Source organism: Arachis ipaensis, chromosome B07 (genome assembly GCF_000816755.2).
Source record: "Arachis ipaensis cultivar K30076 chromosome B07, Araip1.1, whole genome shotgun sequence".
NCBI lineage: Eukaryota > Viridiplantae > Streptophyta > Magnoliopsida > Fabales > Fabaceae > Arachis > Arachis ipaensis.
The window spans coordinates 33,100,066-33,106,414 of record NC_029791.2 but is presented as its reverse complement, the minus strand read 5'-3'; positions in this window follow the sequence as shown (position 1 = coordinate 33,106,414).

Below are 6,349 nucleotides of genomic sequence, written 5' to 3'. Positions count from 1 at the left end.
GCTCACCTTATTCAAATTGTGAGTACAGTTATAAGTGTACTTTTATTAAAAATCAGTTTATTTTTCTCTTCCCTGGTCATTAGTAGTATCTAATTTATAAATAATTATTAATAACTAATTATAATTTTAGGATGTTGACTATACCGGTGGTTTACTTCCAACTTCAAAAGCATCCTCAATCATTGAAGGGGAAAAAGTAGAAGGTGCTAAAGTATTTATTCAAAAAATGAATTTTTTGTTTGTTTGTTTTCTCAAAGTTAGATCTTTATTTTATTCAAAAAATATTATTAAGATAAAATCAAAGGTGAGAAGGAAGTCTTTAATTTAACGTTGTATTTTGTACAGAATTTGTTGCTTGAATTCTCCAATGAAGTTGCGGACAATGATAAATCCGAAGTGTTGAAAAATGTTATTACACCAACCAAGCGACTATCTTCGGAGTCAAAAGATTCGAAGGTGCAAGGAGATACCTCAACTTGCAAGAAGATCAAGATTGAGAATGAAACTTGAGAATTTGGATGCACATGTTTTGGAATTCCTTTTAGAGTCTATCTAATAGAATAATGCTAAGCATATGTTTGTTTTGGTGGAAACATTGTCTTTTCTTGAGTTGTTATTTTTCTTTTGGTTCTTTTCGATTTTTATGTTTGGAATTTAGAATTTTTTTAAATATAAATTGAAGTTATTTGGTTATTACTTGTGGTTTTATTTTTAATTCGATTCACATCATTGATATTCTGTTAATTTCTAATTTAGTATTTAATGTCGTAAAGTTATAAATTTCTCATATGAATTATTGTTGATATAATTAAGTTAATTATTAATTTTTAATGTGTACTTATTTTAAAAAAATCTAATTATAATTTTTAATTAAAGTATTATGTTTAAAATTTTAAATTTAAATATACTTTTTTTTTAATTTTTAAGTAAGCAATTGGGTTTGAGAATATTTTTTAAAACTTTATATAATTTATAAGCTACTATGCTAATTATAGAAAATTATATTAAAGTAAATAGAATTATCAGTCTTATTAAAATATGAGGTTATTTATACTATTTAAAAGAAAATTTTAATTTGACATTCTTCTATACTTAATTCTGTTTTTAATGTTGTTCCGACAAAATTGAATTAATATAATTTAGGAAATTTTATTTAAAAATTTAAAATTTGTACTAGCTAATTAGGAAACTCTATTTAAAAATTTTAAATTTGAAATTCTAATACTAATTCCTATTTAAGTGACTTCTTAACCGTTTTAATTTTTAAATTTAAATTTTTTTACTTGCCACATTTATAAATTTTCTCTTTACTCAATTTACATTGTTATCTTTTAGTTTCTATACAATAGAAGTACTTTCATTTTTTCTCTCTTTTTAAATATTTTTTCTAAATTTACGTAATTTATAAGGTTATTAATTTTTAGATTGTATTTAATTTTATTTATTTTTATCGACAAAATAATAAGATTGATACTATTTATGACAAAATTAATAAAAATTATTTTTAAATTAACAAATTCCTATATTCCTAATGAAAAACGAACGTTTAATTAGAAAATTTTATTTAGAAATTTAAAATTTGCACTAGCTAATTAGGAAACTCTATTTAAAAATTTAAAATTTGAAATTCTAATACTAATTCCCAATTAAGTGACTTCTTAACCATTTCGATTTTTAAATTTAAATTTTTTATTTGTCACATTTATAAATTTTCTCTTTACTCCATTTACATTGTTATTTTTTAGATTATTGTCTCTTTACAATGATAGAGGTACTTTCATCTTTTTCTCTCTTTTTAATTATAAGCTATTCATTTTCAATTTCTTTATTTAAAGAAACGAAAAAAAAGATTTTAACTATTAGTTAAATTTATTGATTGTGAGATTAAACTTATATTTATTTGAATAGGGATGCAAGACTAAATAGGAAGACTATGCTACTTCAAAAGATGCATGGTAAGATAAGCATTATAGATTGTAATTATCACAAAACTAAAATTTTACTTCTTTTATCTTTAATACTACCTTCATAATATATATTCATAATTCAACTGATTCAAAAATTTAATTAAATCATGATGCTTTTAATAGGTAATACATCAATGCAAGGACATTTTACAGAGATGATGATAACATGTAGCAACATTACCAACATAGTCAGTAGCAATGTGGTAATATAATGTACTTTGCTTTTGAATCTAAGGATACATTAATTTTTTTATAATATAAAGTACTTGATGTATTATCTTTAATGATTAAAGGGACAGGTACATCTAGTTCAAATTTAGATACTAAAGAATTAGAAGAAATGTGCATAGCTGAAAAAGGAAGACACCTGAGACAAAGGAAATCATTTTTGAAGGAATTGGCTATAAATCTTTCAAAAAATTTTTAAGAAGTTGAGGATATTACTGAAAACACAACTGTATTAGATAATTCTATGCAAATTAAATACCCAGCCATATTCGATGTTGTTGAGAATACAGGTAACCTAAGAAATAGCAATATCAGCACTTTATATTGTTATGCTTTTTATAAACAAAAAATTATCGTTTATTGTACAAATTTTTAAAATTCTGACAAAGATATGGTTATATATTATATTTTTGTAATTAAATATTGATTTATTGTAATTCTTATTGTTTGATTAGTAAAAACATTGATTTATAAGTCTTGAGGTTGGTACAATAAAATCATATTATATGATCTCATCTTTTTAATCCATAAATTGTAGTCATCGATAATTTTTTGTAAATATTATTTTTATACCTCAAATGGTGAAAGAAAGGTATATTTTTATATAAAGTATTTTTATTGCTCATCATTTAACTTTATTTTTAAGAAAATTTTTTGTTAAATTATTTGCACAATTATATATTTATCAAAGCATATATATAAAATAGATAGTTTATTTATAATCACTACAAGAAAAAGCGTGTTTATCGACGGCAAAAATCGACGGCTATTTCTGCCGTCGATAATTTTCGACAGCCTGCTGTCGATATTACTAAAAAAAATAATTAAAAATAAAAATATTAAAATCGACGGCTTAGTCGTCGATATTTTTATAATGCATTAATTTGTTTCCCTATTGTCGTCATATTATGGGCGAACCAGAAGTCGAAAATAAAATCGACGAATATGACGTTAACCTTTGGTTTTTCTGTTCTAACTGGACAACATATGCTGAGCCCTAGGCAAAGAAGGCTGAAAAAGATCGTTAATGGTGGATGGTGTGGGTGGAAGAAAGCTGTTGATAGCAAGGGAAAGAATTTCTTCTTGCATGTTTTATAATCTCCTTCTACCACAGAGGCCTAACAAGGTTTGATAGGATCATTTTCATAGAGGATAACAGTTCCTAGTTTGTACTAATTTTCTTGCAATGAAGTGGTAGTTTTTCATGGTTGAAATTTGATAGTTCAGTTAATTAGTTGACTTACTTTTGGGTTGGTGTTTGTAACTGGTTGTGACTGTAGTCTATTATATAGGATTTATCGCTGTTATCTATTTGAGTTACTTGGACAAGTAAATGATGCCAGCAAAGGGTATTCCAAGATAATTAGAGTATTATTTTATCATCTTATTAACCTTTTTACTTTAGAGGAATTTAATCCTTCAACTATAATAGTTAAATTTTGTAATAATGATTTTTTTAAAGTTTTATAGTTTAATATTTTAGTGCTTTCGTTAAGAATTAAGTTGACTAATAAAAAAGGGCTATTGTGAAAATTTATCTTGTCTTAAATCTTTATGTTAGAGGGTTATTTATTATTTTGATAAGTTTGTAAACTCATTATTTAATATTTAGTATAAATTTTGTTTTTATATTTAAAAATTTATTTGTCTTATTATCTAATATTCTGTATAAATTTTACTTTTATATTTAAAAATTTATTTGTATTAACGGTTTACTATTTTTCAAATAAAAAATAATGAAAACATATAACTATTAAAATCGAAGGCAAAGTTGTCGCTTTTATAAGTTATCTAAATAATTAAATCGACGGCAACTGTGTCGATTTTATTCAATCACATATCGACGGCGTTGTCGTCGATTTTATTAAACATATTATTGACAAAAGTGTTGTTGATTTTATTGAGTTAAATATCGACACAAAGGCTGCCGATTTTATTGAATCAATTATCGACAAAGAAGACGTCGATTTTAAATTATAATATCGACGGCAATGTTGTCGATTTTATTAAGAATGTAAAATTCTCACGCCCATATTACAGACGGAACAAACGTCGATTTTATTAAATTATTATCGACGACCATGACAGCCGTCGATTTTATTAGCATTTTGAAAAATCGACAAGCTTTATAGCGACCAACTACGCCGTCTATTTTGCCGTCGAATTTCAATATTATCGACGGCTTAGCCGTCAATTTAGCCGTCGATTTTAACGACGTTTCTTTTAGTGAATATATTATTTTTTTTATCTTTTTATTATAATGATGTACATGGTAGAATTTTAAAAGAGAGGTCCACCACATATTCATATTCGTTTGTAGTTGAGTGGAGACCACAAGATAACAAACACAACTTAAATTGGCCGGTTAATATTGTTAGGATTGTCCGATCCTGTTTGATATCCAAAATTGTTTAGAACTGTGTCTACATATATGATTCATGGATCATTTACGCAAAATCTCCCTGCATGAAAGATGAGTACTACACCAAATATTATCCTAAAACATTCAATAACACCACAATTATTAATGATAGTAGAAACCTATCATATAGAAGATAAGATACAAGAATAGTTATTGAAAGAAAGGGATTTTATATAGATAATAGGAATGTAATTTCTTACAACGCATATCTGCTAATGTCTTATCAAGAGCATGTTAACGTAGAGTACTACAACAAGTCAAATACTATCAAATATTTATTCAGGTACATGAATAAATGTTCAGACAAGGTGGCAGTTGAGGTTTCAAAAGAAGCTTTCAGTGGAGAGGATGCTCAGATTATTATGAGATCAAACAATTTTATGATTGTGGATATTTGTCTGCATGTGAGGCCGTGTGGAGAACTTTGGCTTTGATATTCATCGGAGATGGCCTTCAGTGATGTTATTAACATTTCACTTGTCTGAAAAGTAAAATATCATCTTTAAAAACAATGACAATCTTGAGAAAATCATGGAATAAGAGAAAGAAAAAGGTATGGTATTTTTAGTATGGACGGAGGCCAAAAAAGAATTTAAAGCAAGTCAAACTTTAACGTATGCTGAATTTCCAAATCAATTTGTTTATGATAGAGAAAAAGGGAATGGTATTCACATAAGAGAGAGTATTCTATTGTGAGGTTAAACTATATTTCATCGAGTATAGGTGATATCTAATATATAAGAATTTTGTTAATTGTTCAGAAAGGTTGCACAACATATGAGTCTATTAGGACAGTTAATAGGATTACATATCCTAACTTCCAAGATGCTTTTTATTCATTGAGACTACTGTATGACGATAGAAAATTCATTATAACTATTAATGAGGTTTGGTCATCAATTGAGAAAACTATTTGTGATGTTATTGATATCTAATAGTATTAGCAAACTAAATTGTATTTAGAATACAACTTGGGCATTATTAGCTGACGAGATACTATATAAGAGGAGAAAAATATTGAAAAACTAAGGTATTTCATTATGTGGTAAATCATTATCATATGTTGGACTTTACTTGCCAAAATCAGTATTCACCTATGGACAACTTTACGTTGCTTTGTCAAGAGTTAAGAGTCACAATAGTTTGAACATTCTAATTCTAGGCTAAGATGACAATCAAAAGTCATCAACAACAAATGTCATGTTCAAAGAAGTTTTTAATAATATTTAGATAAAAAAATAGTATTTTCATTTTAGTAACATGTTATAATTTACACTTTTATACGAATATTTGTCGTAAATTTAACTAATTTATCTATAATTATACTTTCAGACTTGAAATGAAATGTGTAACATAGAGCACATCATATGGCAATTGTTTATCTAATGATGTTAGTAAAATATTATATTGTCGATAAACTTTTGTTAGTTTTTTTATATAAAGTTTAGTGTAAAATTGATATGCTATCAATACAGTTTAACAGTTATATATATTCATATTTTTTCAGATCTCCTTTTTTATGATTCAAGAATATTATAGATTTTAAACTGTTCTATTTGTATTTTATTTTAAATAAATATAAAATAACATAATTAATACACTTATTATATAATAACGATGATAATATTATACTAAAGTTAAAAAATTTATGATTATAAAATACTATTTTTAATTTATCATGTCAAATTAAAATATAAATTCGTGCATCGCACGGGTTTAACACTAGTATATC